The 14,822-nt window shown below is 38.3% G+C and overlaps 1 protein-coding gene and 1 pseudogene across 1 annotated transcript in view; both read left to right on the forward strand.

Annotated features, from left to right (window-relative positions):
- Positions 1-14,822, forward strand: part of LOC133755253 (sodium-dependent neutral amino acid transporter B(0)AT1-like) — a 628,988-nt gene that overhangs the window by 567,430 nt on the left and 46,736 nt on the right.
- LOC133755064 (meiosis-specific coiled-coil domain-containing protein MEIOC-like) lies at positions 5,322-8,038 on the forward strand (annotated as a pseudogene).

Here is a 14,822-nt window from a genome sequence, read left to right on the forward strand (position 1 = left end):
GTGTCCCTCATGAGTGCCAGTGCCTCAACTACTTTGACCACCACATGTTGCTTTACAAGGAATGCATTATCAGGAAGCTGGAATCAGGAATGGAACCAGGAATCAAATCCAGGCACTCTGAAATGGGATATAAGGGTCTGAAGCAGCATCTTAACTGTTGTGTGAAATGCTCACTCCATAATTTTTTTTAATAGAAATAAGTACTCTTGTTTTTTAAAGATATGTAATTTTATTTTTGCTTTTCAATTTTATATGATTGCTATTTATGAAGAATTATTTTCCTAAATGGCATGGGTATTATTACAAAGTTTTGATTATGACTTTAAGAAATATATGTGTTGAGGGGCCGGCGTTGTGGTGCAGTGAGTTAATGCCGTGGCTTGAAGTGCCAGCATCCCATATGGGCACCGGTTGGAAACCTGGCTACTCCACTTCTGATCCAGCTCTCTGCTGTGACTTGGGAAAGCAGTAGAAGATGGCCCAAGTCCTTGGGCCCCTGCACCCACAGAGGAGATCTGGAAGAAGCTCCTGCCTCCTTGCTTCATATTGACACAGTTCCAGCCATTGTGGCCAACTGGGGAGTGAACCATTGGATAGAAGACCTCTCTGTCTCTGTGTAACTCTTTCAAATAAATAAATAATTCCTTAAAAAAGGAAATATATGTGTTGCTTGAAGTTTATGTAATTTGAATTCTACAGATTATGCTGAATGGAATGTATTAGTTTTGCTATGGAACAGCAACTATTTCTAAAAATGTTTTATACAAATGAAAAATAAAAGACTCCCATAATATTCTAGATTAGGGATTACACATGAAAACATGTTACATGTTTTCAGTAAAAAAATACAAAGATATATATATAATTATTTAATAATGTACTTCATATATGATAAAAAAAAATAGGCATTTTGGGCCGGCGCTGTGTTCACTTGGTCAATTGTCCGCCTGCAGCACCGACATTCCATATGGGCACCAGGTTCTAGTCCCAGTTGCTCCTCTTCCAGCCCAGTTCTCTACTGTGGCCCAGGAGGGTGGTGGAGGATGGCCCAAGTGCTTGTGCCCCTGCACCCTCATGGGAGACCAGGAAGAAGCTCCTTGCTCCTGGCTTTGGATCATCGGAGTGCTGGCCATGGCAGCCATTTGGGGAGTGAACCAATGGAACGAAGACCTTTCTTTCTCTCTGTCTCTCTCTCTCTGTCTATAACTCTACCTGTAAAATAAATATAAAAAATAGGCAGTTGTTCAGTCAGGCATATTTTCAGTAGGCAGAAGAGGTGAGAATTTGGCCTAGTGGTTAAGACATCACTTAGAATACCCACCTTCCATATGAGAACATGGTTTCTTGAGTCAGCTCCACTTCTGATTCCAGCTTACTGGTGGTGTGCATTCTAGGAGGTAGCTGGTGATGACTCATATGCTTGGATCTCCTCCAACCAAATGGAATCCTTAGTGAATTCTGTGGTCCTGGCTTTGGAATGGCCTAGCCCAGGCCATCAAAGGGGTTTGGCACCCTCCCAAAATAGAAAGATAATTTGATTGATAGATAGATAGATAAATAGATAGGTTGATTTTCAAAATACATGTATCTATAGTTTTGTATCTTCTCCTGCATGTTTTCTATACCTAATTGTCCATAATAAGATTTCTCTGATTATCTGCAAGGATTACTATTTTAAAAATATAATTTGTTGCTGAATAGAAATGTCTGTCACTAAAAATTTATGGTTCTTCTGATTTTTATCAAAAAATAAAGAAGATGAGTGAAACATCTTTCAACAATAATCAGAAAACAATGGTAAAGACATCAAAATATATTCTTTTGTTTTTTCTGTCTTCATGTTGTGGGATCTGTGAAATTCTTGTTTCAGACTTATCTAACAGCAGGTAAAAATCTGTACTCAGACATACTTGAAGATCCAAAATTCTATAATCTATAGAGTTTTCTTTATTTTTTTCTGGAAAAAATATATATGCTCTCAAGCTCAATTTTTCAAGATTTATTTATTTATTTGAAATTCAGAGTTACAGAGAGAGGAGGAGATGCAAAAAGAGAGAGATGTCTTCCATCCACTGGTTAAGTCCCCAGTTGGTTGCAACAGCTAGGTCTGCACGTATCCAGGAACCAGGAGCTCCCTTTGCATCTTCTCATGCAGGTATAGGGTCCCAAGGACTTAGGCCATCTTCTACTGCTTTCCCAGGCCATAGCAGAGAGATGGATCAGAATTGGAGCAGCTGAATTGACACCCATAAGGGATGCCGGCACTGCGGGTGGCAGCTTTATACACTATTCCACAGTGCTGACACCTAACGTTTTTAACAACAAGATTCGTTCTGTTATTTATGTTGTGTCTGCTTCCTCTCTAAGAATTGGCTTTAAAATTACATCACATTCGGGCTGGCACTTTGGTATACTGCGTTAAGCCTCTGCCTACTGCTCTGGCATTGCATATAAGCCTCAGGTCTAATCCAAGCTACTCCTTTTCCAATCTGGCTCTCTGCTAAGGTTAGGGAAGGCAGTAGAAGCTGGCTGAAGTTCTTGGGTCTTTGCACCTGCATAGGAGATCCAGAAGAAGCTCCTGGATCCTGGCTTTAGTTTGGCTCAGCTTTGCCCATTGTGACCATCTGGGGAGTAAACCAGTGGATGAAAGACATTTCTTTGTGTCTCTCCCCATTTCTCTGTAACTCTATATCTTAAATAAATAAATAAATAAAATCTTTAAAAAGTTGGTCATGTTGTAGGGGTTCTGATGACCAGAACATGGCCGTACATTGATGAGAAGCATAGAAAACTTAAATATTGAGGTTGAGCATATATTATGAATGATTTAAAAATGAAATGAGACATTTACAGTTAAATTTTGTGTTCTAAGAATTGAAACTTTAAAGCCTATGTGTAATAATTCAACATATTACATTGTGACAACATATTATATTCTGACAGAGGCATAGTTTTCAGCTTACCTTATTTATGAGAAACATAGCCTAGACAAAAATTTAAAATATTGTTATCTATGAATTTGATCATTTACCAAAGTAAGTTCATAAAATTCACTTGCCTGCATTGATGTGACCAATGCTACCTTAATTCAAAAATCAGAAAATGATACAACAAAGATGATGAACATGTGTGAAAAAATCCTCAAGAAAGTACAAGCTAATGGAATCCAACAACACACCACACAGTTTATTCACCCAGACTGAGTATAACTCATTACTTATATACAGATTGTTCAACATATAAAACCCAATGAATGTGATACATATTGTTAATTTTATTAAACAATATTATTTTACGTCAATAGATGAAGAGAAAACATTTGATAAAACAGCATTCTTTCTTGATAAAAACCTTAAGCAACTTTTGTATAGAAGGAGCATTCATTAATTCAATCAACACAATATATGAAAAAATCACAAACAGAACATATTTAAATTGTAATAATTGGAATCATTTGCACTAAAATCAGGAACCAGGCAACGATGGCCTCTCTCACAATTGCTATTAAATGTTGTTCTAGAAGATTTATCCAGAACCTTTAAGCAAGAAAACAAATCAAGAAATACAAATTGGAAAGGAGGAAGTCACTATCCCTGTTGGTGGATGACATGATTCTATAATTAGGGAAAGCAAGACTCCAATAAGGTATTATTGTTGGGGCCAGTGCTGCGATGCAGAGGGTTAACACCCTGGCCTGATGTGCCAGCATCCCATATGGGTGCTGGTTCAAGACCGAGCTGCTCTACTTCTGATTCAGCTCTCTGCTGTGGCCTGGGAAAGTAGTGGAAGATGACCCAAGTCCTTGGGCCCCTGCACCCATATAGGAGACCTGGAAAAAGCTCCTAGCTCCTGGCTTCAGATCAACACAGCACCTGCTGTTGTGGCCAATTGAGTAGTGAACCAGCATTTAGAAGACCTCTCTCTCTTGCTCTCTCTCTCTCTCTCTCTCTCTCTCTGCCTCTCCTCTCTCTGTGTAACTCTGACTTTCAAATAAGTAAGTAAATCTTTAAAAAAAATACTATTGGAATTCATTTTAGAGTTTGTTAACAAAGTTTCAGGATATAAAAAACAACACACAAAAATCAGTTGCCTTTGCAAACATAGAAGATGCCATGGCTGAAAAAAATGTTGTAATATCAGTACCATTTAAATAGCTTAAAATATTTAAACTCCTTGGAATAAATTTAGGCAAGGATGCTAAAGATCACTACAATGAAAATTACAAAACATTAAAGAATGAATAGGACAGGCAAGGTTGTAAAGACCTTCCATTTTTGTGGATTAGGAAAATAAGTATCATCAAAATGTGCACACTACCCAAAGCATGTTACAGATTCAATATAATCGCAATCAAGATAATAATGACATTCTTCTGGGATCTTGATAAAACACTGCTAAAAATCATATGGAAACATAAGAGACCCTAAAAAACTTACACAATCTTAACAAAAACAGCACCAGAAGCATCATCATGGTAGATTTTGACATACTATATGATATTTATACTCAAAACAGCATAGTATTTGCATAAAAATTGACATGTTGACCATTGTAAATGAATAAAAATCTGCAAATTAATTTGCACATTACAACCAATTAATCTTTGACTAATGAGCTAAAATTAATCCCTGAAGAAAGAACAGTCTTCAAAATGATACAGGAAATTTGGATCTTCACATGCAGAGTTATGAAACAGGATTCCTACCATACAGGTTATAGAAAAGTCTTCTCTAAATATATCAAGGTTCTAAATATATGTCCTGATACTATCAAACTACTAGAGGTAAACATCAAGAAAAATGTACATTGGCATATGGAAAGACATTTTAGGAAACATCACAGAAGCCCTGGCAATAGAAGTTAAAAAAGACAAATAGGATTACATCAAGCTAAGTAGCTTCTAGACTGCAAAGGAAACACTCAACAAATTGAAGAGGCAGCTGACAAAATGGGAGAAAATATTTGCAAACTATGTACGTGATAAAGGATTAATTTCCAGAAACAATAAATTGTTCAAGAAATTCTACAACAATAAAGCAAACAATCCAGTAAAGAAATGGGAAAATGACATGAACAGGCATTTTTCAAAGATGAAATTCTAGGATCGCGTGCGGGTCGCGAGCCTGTGGTCGGCTATGTAACGGCCTCTCCCTGGGCCTCCCTCCCCACGGCGGGCCCCCCACCCTCAGACCAGCTCCAGGCAGCGCCCGGGGCGGCGGCAGCGGTAGCGGGGCACGGGTCAAGGGAGCAGGGCCTCGACGCCCCCCCTCAGCCCCCTACCCCAGGAGCTGCACCTCGTCCAGGAGGGGCTGGGGAGCCCCATGGAGCCCAAGGTGGCGTTCCGGGGAGGTGCGAGTCGCTGCTGGAACCTGAGCGCCGAGACGGCAGCAGCCGGCTAACCGACGTCTTCAACAGCGTGCTGCTCACGGGCTCCGCCTCCTTCTACAACTGCTACAAACCGCAGAGTGAAGACAATGTAGACCTAAGGCAGACCTACACTCCACTTTGCTCAACAGAATATTCAAATTCTGTAGATTCTTCACTTTTCTATGCACCGTGGTCTACTTATGGAGATCATATTAAGCAATCTTCTAATTCTCAGATCAATGTAAAGAACAGGACCTGCTCCTCCAACTTAAAGTCAGTTTGGCCAATGAACACAAGCAGATTTGCAGATCACCATGACCTCTTAACAGAAACCAAAAGGCCAATAGATACAGCCATCTCTCAGCAAGCTTTTTATAGTGGTGAATCTGTGTCAGCAGTGGAGAAGCAGTATCTGCATAATAGCAATCTCACACCACAACAAAAAATAGATGAACTTTATCATGGATTTACTGGTTTAGACCTTGAAGAACAATGGATGTACCCATCACGAAGTGATCATTCTAACTGTTACAATATCCAGACAAATGATACAGCTAAGACAACATTCCAGGAATATCCATTTATCAAAAACTGTTTTACACCACAGACTGGTCTGTCTGATATCATGAAAGAATCAGTTGTTGATACTTACCCTTATGGAAGAGAAAAAATATGTGCTAAAGGTCTTGAAGCACCATTACAGCAAAAAAGAGCAGAGATGTTTCTTTCCCAATTTAACAGATATAATGAAAATGCAGATTATTGTAGATACCCAGAATAAGCTCATCCTAATAAGGCTAAACTTAATAAGTGTTCAAATTTTAGTGTCCAAGATAGTAAAAAATTAGCCAATAGCAATACACCTGAAACACCAAATGTAGAAGCAGACATGTACACAAAGTTATTTCAGGTTAAACCAGCAAATCAGAAAAAAATGGAGGAGACAATACCTGACCAACAGAATTCCACATTTCCAAAAACTACACCACACCTGACAGGAAAACAGTTTGCAAAAGAAGCAGCATTTGCTGCCGATTTTGGCTTAAAACCAGAATATGTACTAAAACCTCACACAGCTTGTCCAACTAATGATTTTGCAAATGTCACAGAAAAGCAACAGTTTGCTAAACCTGATCCCCCAAATTCTGAGTATTTTAAATCAGTGAATTTATTATCAAACTCAGCAGCATTTTCAGGAGGTATCAACTTAAACAGACCAACATGGATGAATGTTCAAACAAAAAACAACACTCCTATTCCTTATCGAAATCAAGGTAACTTGATGAAATTAAACAGTCATTTAAATGCAGCTTCAAAGGGTTCTAACCATTCTTCAGATTTCCCCCAACTATCATCCACAAATTTAACCCCAAATAGCAATTTATTTCAGAAATATTGCCAAGAAAATCCCTCAGCATTTTCCAGTTTTGATCTCAGTTACAATGGTGCAGAAAGAATCCAATCTGTCAATCATATGGAAGGACTGACAAAAACTGGAGAAGAAAATCTCTTTGAATCGGTTACTGATAAAAAAATAAAGCAGCCAAATGGATTTTGTGATAGCTATTCAGCTCAGCAGTATGGGATCATTGAAAATGTAAACAAACATAATTTTCAAGCCAAGCCCCAGAGTGGACATTATGATCCTGAGGAAGGTCCAAAGCATTTAGATGGCTTATCTCAAAACACGTATCAAGATCTGCTGGAGTCACAGGGTCATTTTAATAGCCACAGACAAGGAAGTGGAGATAGCAATATTAATAGCCGTGTGGGTCGCACACAGGCATCATGCTTTTCTAATAATTATATGATGGGAGACTTAAGGCATAATCAGGGTTTTCAACAACTTGGTTCAAATGGGTTTCCCCTAAGAGCTACTCACCCATTTGGCCATTCAGTTGTTCCACTGTTGGATTCCTATGATTTGTTTTCTTATGATGACTTAAGCCATTTATACCCTTATTTTAATGATATGATGTATGGTGATAATTCCTTTTCTGGTTTCGTACCAACTTTTGGATTTCAAAGACCAATTAAAACCCGTAGTGGACCAGCCAGTGAACTTCATGTTCGTCTAGAAGAATGCTATGAACAATGGAGAGCATTAGAAAAGGAGAGGAAAAAGACTGAATTAGCCCTTGCCAAGAATTATCCAGGAAAAAAAGTATCCAGCACTAACAATACTCCAATTCCAAGGCTGACCTCTAACCCATCTAGAGTTGATCGCTTAATTGTGGATGAACTTTGAGAACAAGCCAGAGTTGTGACTTTGCTAGGCAAAATGGAATTTCTCCGAAGCTCTCCTCTTCATGCTAATATCTCTACTGCTCTTGATAGACACTTGGAGTCCATTCACATTGTACAGTCACGTCGAAAGGATGAAATTGTCAATGCATCAAATCGGCAAAGGCAGGGAGTTCCTAGATGCAAAGATGACAGAGATGTTTTTGCCCTTGCTTCAGCAATTAAAGAGATGTGTGTGGCAACGAGGAAAGCACGCACTACTCTGTGGTGTGCACTGCAAATGACTTTGCCCAAAACAGCCAGTACAGCTGGTCAAGCAGACATGGAAAAGGCTTTGCAAGATATCATAAACTGTGAAGATAAAATCCATGAAAGTATAAGTAGTAGCAATCCAATGAGCCAGCGAGGTGAAACAAACAAACATTAAGGAAATGCCAGCACAAAGAAGAAAAAGTTGATAAGTTAATGTATCAAGACATGCTAAAAAAATTTTAATGAACTTGTCAAACTTTCAGTACATTAATTTTTCTTCCCGATTTGAAGTTAATATCTTAATGAAGTCTAACTTCTATTTTAAAATCTTCTTTTTGGAATGAATCAGATAGAGTTTAAAGTGAACTCAAAGGTAAAAGTTGATTACTCAAAAGTTCTGAGTAGTCAAAGATAACAAGTTTGCTTAAGTATATTAGTATTTCCTAACAGCTAAAATATTGTTTAAACCCATTCTGCAGTGCAGGTAAATGAAAATATGAAATTCTAGGAGATAAGTTTCATTTAGTTCTGTTTTAGTAAGTATTAATTCCAAATAATGAATCTAAGTGACTGTAACCCAATTATGGCTACAGTCTAGTAACCAAGACAAGTTTTGATTGTGATATAAAAGTGTTTTCCTTACAAAACTGGATAATACCTAGGGAACAAAGGAAAACAAAAATAAACCCAATATTCATGTAAAAATTTAAAATACTACCATATTTATAAATTTGAAATCTTAGTGCCTAAGTATATGGAGGGAAATGCATCTGATTCTCCTAAATTAGTGATAAAAGTGCCAGTGTAAAAACCATCCAAGTTACTGAATATAAAACCTGTTCAAATCATTTGTGTATATTATTTAAAATTTAATTATACTATCAATTAATAATTCCAAATTTAAAGTATTTAAATTGAATCAAAACAAAACAGTTCCTTTATCTGGATCTTTTAGACTTGATGCACAGTAACTAGAATAATGACTATTGTTTTAATACCCTTAGTTTCCTGCCTTTTATGAGGGTATCACGAAGTTCTAAAATGTATTTTTTAAGGTTAATCTTTAACTAGTTTAGTTTGCAATTGGTTAGTATATTTGTGTAGTTGTGTTCATTAGTTTACTTCTGTATTTTTTTTAAAAAAAGAACTCTTAAAAGCTTGGCTTTTTCTGTTTCTCATGACTTACTATCTTTGTATGGAACCTGAGTAATTTATTCATTAACATGAAATGTTGGTATTATGTGACTCAGAAGATCTTGGGTTTTAAACATTTCTAGCATGAGTTAAACTAAAATACAATGTACTGATGAAATTTAATTGAAATATCCTTGACTAGAAACACTAATGTTTTATTTTTTTATTTTTTTATTTTTATTTATTTTTTTTTGACAGGCAGAGTGGACAGTGAGAGAGAGACAGACAGAGAGAAAGGTCTTCCTTTTGCCGTTGGTTCACCCTCCAATGGCCACCGCGGTAGGCGCGCTGCAGCCGGCGCACCACGCTGTTCCGATGGCAGGAGCCAGGTGCTTCTCCTGGTCTCCCATGGGGTGCAGGGCCCAAGCAGTTTGGCCATCCTCCACTGCACTCCCTGGCAACAGCAGAGAGCTGGCCTGGAAGAGGGGCAACCGGGACAGGATCGGTGCCCCAACCGGGACTAGAACCCAGTGTGCCGGCGCTGCAAGATGGAGGATTAGCCTAGTGAGCCGCGGCGCCGGCCGAAACACTAATGTTTTAAAATGTTGGTGTTTTTCTTGGTTTTAGAAATCCTGGTATTAAAAAAGAGTGTAATCACACCACATAAATTTTCTTTAGATGATGTGCGGAAGAAACTGATTGAGATTGCAGGAGTAACTGTAGGGAGAAACATTTTGATCACTGATATATGCCTTAGAGCTACCCAGATAAATTACATTGAGGGTAATCAATAAAGTAGATCACCCCACCACAGTCCCTGCATAGAGAGTGGTTAAGTTTGACATAAGACATGTTGGATGTTATGAAAACAAATATTGTACTGAATTTATTCTCTCCGGAAAAAATAAATTACTTTGTTGAAAAAAAAAAAAAAGAAAGAAATTCTAGTGGCCAACAGGCACATGAAAAATGCTCATGATTACTAGCCATCACAGAAATGCAAAGAAAAACCATAATAAGTTTCACATTACCTCAGTTAAAGTGACCATTATTCACTCAAAAACAAACAAATAATAAAGTTGGTTATCATCCAGGGTGGAGCCAAGATGGCAGAGGAGTGAGGGCGCACACAACAGTTGGGGAAAAGAAATTTTAACAGGGGTGGAGTTACTGTACCCTTAAGAAGAGACTCAGAGGAAAAAACTGTAGAGGAAACTATACTGGATCTAGTGGATGTGACACGGAAGACCTACGAGGAGAGCAAGGAGGCCCACTGCTGAGCCGAGCCGCGCCGAGCCCTGCTGAGCCACCCGGAGCCGCGCTGAGCCCTGCTGAGCCGCATAGAGCCACGCTGAGCCGCACCTAGCAGTGCCCAGCTGCGCTGCACCGCGCCGCCCCGACCAAAACTGAGCCACGCCATGGACACGGGGGCCACAAGAGTTGGAAAAAGAGCGAGCCAAGCTACAGAAGCCCACCCACAGAATTTGAGATCCGGTGATGGAAGGAAAGGTAACCCGAGACATTGGCCGCGAAGGTTAGACCTTGGTCCTAGTTCACGCGGGAAGGAGGGGGAACTACACCAGGCTGACTGGAAGAAAAAAAAAAGGGGGGGGTCCAGCTGGGATACTAGCCTCTCTCTGCACTCTCCTTACAAACCCCAGAAAGACAAAGAGCAGGGACCACTTTACATAAGTAAAACAAACTCCTTAGCCTAGGCAACACTGAAGAACCAAACAGAGCTCTTTGGCCACACCTCCAAGATAACAAACAAACATAGAAACCAAGGAAACAAGAGCAAGGAATACACTATAACGCCCCCAAATGAAAAAGACACCCCAATTCAAGATTATAAAGATGATGAGATAGAAGAAATGCAAGAAGCAGATCTCAAAAAATTGATAAGGTCATTAAGAAGTTCTCAAAAACAAATTCTTGAACTGCAGAAATCCTTAATGGACAAGATAGAAAATCTCTCGCGCGAAAATGAAATATTAAGGAGGAATCAAAATGAAATGAAACAACTAGTAGAACAAGAAACACTGATAGTGATGAGAAACCATACTGAAATGAAGAATTCAATAGATCAAATGACAAACACATTAGAGAGCCTTAAAAATAGAATGGGTGAAGCAGAAGAGAGAATATCGGACTTAGAAGACAGAGAGCAGGAAAGGAAACAGGCAAACCAAAGAAAAGAAGAGGAAATTAGAAATCTAAAAAATATTGTCGGGAATCTACAGGATACTATTAAAAAACCCAACATTCGGGTTCTAGGAGTTTCTGAAGGCATGGAGAGGGAGAAAGGATTAGAAGGCCTTTTTAATGAGATACTAGCAGGAAATTTCCCAGGTTTGGAGAAGGACAGAGACATCTTAGTACAGGAAGCTCATAGAACCCCTAATAAAAATGACCAAAAGAGATCCTCACCATGACACATCATAATTAAACTCAACACAGTGAAAAATAAAGAAATGATCTTAAAATGCACAAGAGAGAAACATCAGACACACTCAAAGGATCCCCAATTAGACTCACAGCTGACTTCTCATCAGAAACCTTACAAGCAAGGAGGGAATGGCGAGATATAGCCCAGGTACTAAGAGAGAAAAACTGCCAGCCCAGAATATTATATCCTGCAAAGCTCTCATTTCTGAATGAAGGTGAAATAAAGACCTTTCACAGCAAACAGAAATTGAAAGAATTTGTCCCCACTCGTCCAGCCCTGCAAAAGATGCTTAAAGGTGTGATACACGCAGAAACACAGAAACACGGTAACCAATATGAAAGAAGGTAAAGGAAGGAAACCTCACAGCAAAAGATCACAGGAAACCCAAAAATGATAGGGCAAAGTTACTACTTATCGATAGTCACATTAAACATTAAAGGCCTGAACAATCCAGTTAAAAGACACTGATTGGCTGATTGGGTTAAGGAGCAAAACCCATCTATCTGCTGCTTACAAGAAACATATCTTTCTAAGAAAGATGCACACAGACTGAAAGTGAAAGGCTGGAAAAAGATATAACATGCCAACAGAAATGCAAAAAGAGTGGGCGTAGCCATCTTAATATCAGATAAAATAAATTTTACCACAAAAACTATTAGGAGAGACACAGAGGGGCATTATATAATGATTAAGGGATCCATTCAACAGGAAGATATAACGATTATCAATGTATATGCACCTAATTACAGGGCAACGGTTTATTTAAAAGACTTGTTAAGAAACATAAAGGGAGACTTAGACCCCAATACAATAGAACTGGGGAATTTCAATACTCCACTCGCAGAGATGGGCAGATCATCAGGACAGAACATCAACAAGGAGACAGTAGATTTAAATGACACTATAGCTCAAATGGACCTAACAGATATCTACAGAACATTTCATCCTACATCTAAAGACTTTACATTCTTCTCAGCAGTACATGGAACCTTCTCTAGGATTGACCACATACTAGGCCATAAAGCAAGTCTCAGCAAATTCAAAAGAATTAGAATCATACCATGCAGCTTCTCAGACCATAAAGGAATGAAGTTGGAAATTAGCAACTCTGGAATCCCTAGAGCATGTAGAAACACATGGAGACTGAACAACATGCTCCTGAATGAACAATGGGTCATAGAAGAAATTAAAAGAGAAATCAAAAATTTTCTGGAAGAAAATGAGGATAAAAGCACAACATACCAAAACCTATGGGATACAGCAAAAGCAGTGTTAAGAGGAAAGTTTATATCAATAGGTGCCTACATCAAGACATTGTAAAGGCACCAAATAGATGACCTTTCAAGTCATCTCAAGGATCTGGAAAATCAGCAGCAAACCAGACCCAAAGCTAGTAGGAGAAGAGAAATAATCAAAATCAGAGAAGAAATCAACAGGATTGAATCCAAAAAAAAATTACAAAAAATCAACCAAACGAGGAGCTGGTTTTTTGAAAAAATAAACAAAATTGACACCCCATTGGCCCAACTAACTAAAAAAAAAGAAGAGAAAAGACCCAAATCAATAGGATCAGAGATGAAAAAGGAAACGTAACAACAGACACCACAGAAATAAAAAGAATCATCAGAAATTACTACAAGGACTTGTATGCCAGCAAACAGGGAAATCTATCAGAAATGCACATATTCTTGGACACATACAACCTACCTAAATTGAACCAGGAAGACATAGAAAACCTAAACAGACCCATAACTGACACAGAAATCAAAACAGTAATAAAGGCCCTCACAACAAAGAAAAGCCCAGGACCAGATGGATTCACTGCTGAGTTCTACCAGACATTTAGAGAAGAACTAACTCCAATTCTTCTCAAACTATTTAAAACAATCGAAAAAGAGGGAATCCTCCCAAATTCTTTCTATGAAGCCAGCATCACCTTAATTCCTAAGCCAGAAAAAGATGCAGCTTTGAAAGAGAATTACAGACCAATATCCCTGATGAACATAGATGCTAAAAACCTCAATAAAATTCTGGCCAATAGAATGAAACATCACATTAGAAAGATCATCCACCCAGACCAAGTGGGATTTATCCCTGGTATGCAGGGATGGTTCAATGTTCACAAAACAATCAACGTGATACACCACATTAACAGACTGCAGAAGAAAAACCATATGATTCTCTCAATAGACTCAGAGAAAGCATTTGATAAAATACAACACACTTTCATGATGAAAACCCTAAGCAAAATGGGTATAAAAGGAACATTCCTCAATACAATCAAAGCAATTTATGAAACACCTACGGCCAGTATCCAATTGAACAGGGAAAAGTTGGAAGCATTTCTGCTGAGATCTGGTACCCGCCAGGGATGCTCACTCTCACCACTGCTCTTAAATATAGTTCTGGAAGTCTTAGCCAGAGCTATTAGGCAAGAAAAAGAAATTAAAGGGATACAAATTGGGAAGGAAGAACTCAAACTATCCCTCTTGGCAGACAATATGATTCTTTATTTAGGGGACCCAAAGAACTCTACTAAGAGACTATTGGAACTCATCGAAGAATATGGCAAAGTAGCAGGATATAAAATCAATGCACAAAAATCAACAGCCTTTGTATACACAGGCAATGCCACGGCTGAGAAAGAACTTCTAAGTTCAATCCCATTCTCAATAGCTACAAAAACAAATACCTTGGAATAAACTTAACCAAGGACATTAAAGATCTCTACGATGAAAATTACAAAACCTTAAAGAAAGAAATAGAAGAGGATACCAAAAAATTGAGGAATCTTCCATGCTCATGGATTGGAAGAATCAATATCATCAAAATGTCCATTCTCCCAAAAGCAATTTATACATTCAATGCAATACAAATCAAAATACCAAAGGCATTCTTCTCAGATCTGGAAAAAATGATGCTGAAATTCATATGGAGACACAGAAGACCTCGAATAGCCAAAGAAATCTTGTACAACAAAAACAAAGCTGGAGGCATCACAATACCAGATTTCAGGACATACTACAGGGCAGTTGAATCAAAACACCAAGGTACTGGTACATAAATAGATGGATAGACCAATGGAACAGAATAGAAATACCAGAAATCAACCCAAACATCTACAGTCAACTCATATTTCATCAAGGATCCAAAACCAATCCCTGAAGTAAGGACAGTCTAATCAATAAATGGTGCTGGGAAAACTGGATTTCCACGTGCAGAATCATGAAGCAAGATCCCTTTCACCTTACAAAAAAATTCACTCAACATGGATCAAAAACTTAAATCTATGACCAGACACCATCAAATTATTAGAGAGCATTGGAGAAACCCTGCAAGATATAGGCACAGGTAAAGACTTCTTGGAAAAGACCCCAGA

The sequence above is a fragment of the Lepus europaeus genome, unplaced genomic scaffold (genome assembly GCF_033115175.1).
Source record: "Lepus europaeus isolate LE1 unplaced genomic scaffold, mLepTim1.pri SCAFFOLD_3_1, whole genome shotgun sequence".
Lineage (NCBI taxonomy): Eukaryota > Metazoa > Chordata > Mammalia > Lagomorpha > Leporidae > Lepus > Lepus europaeus.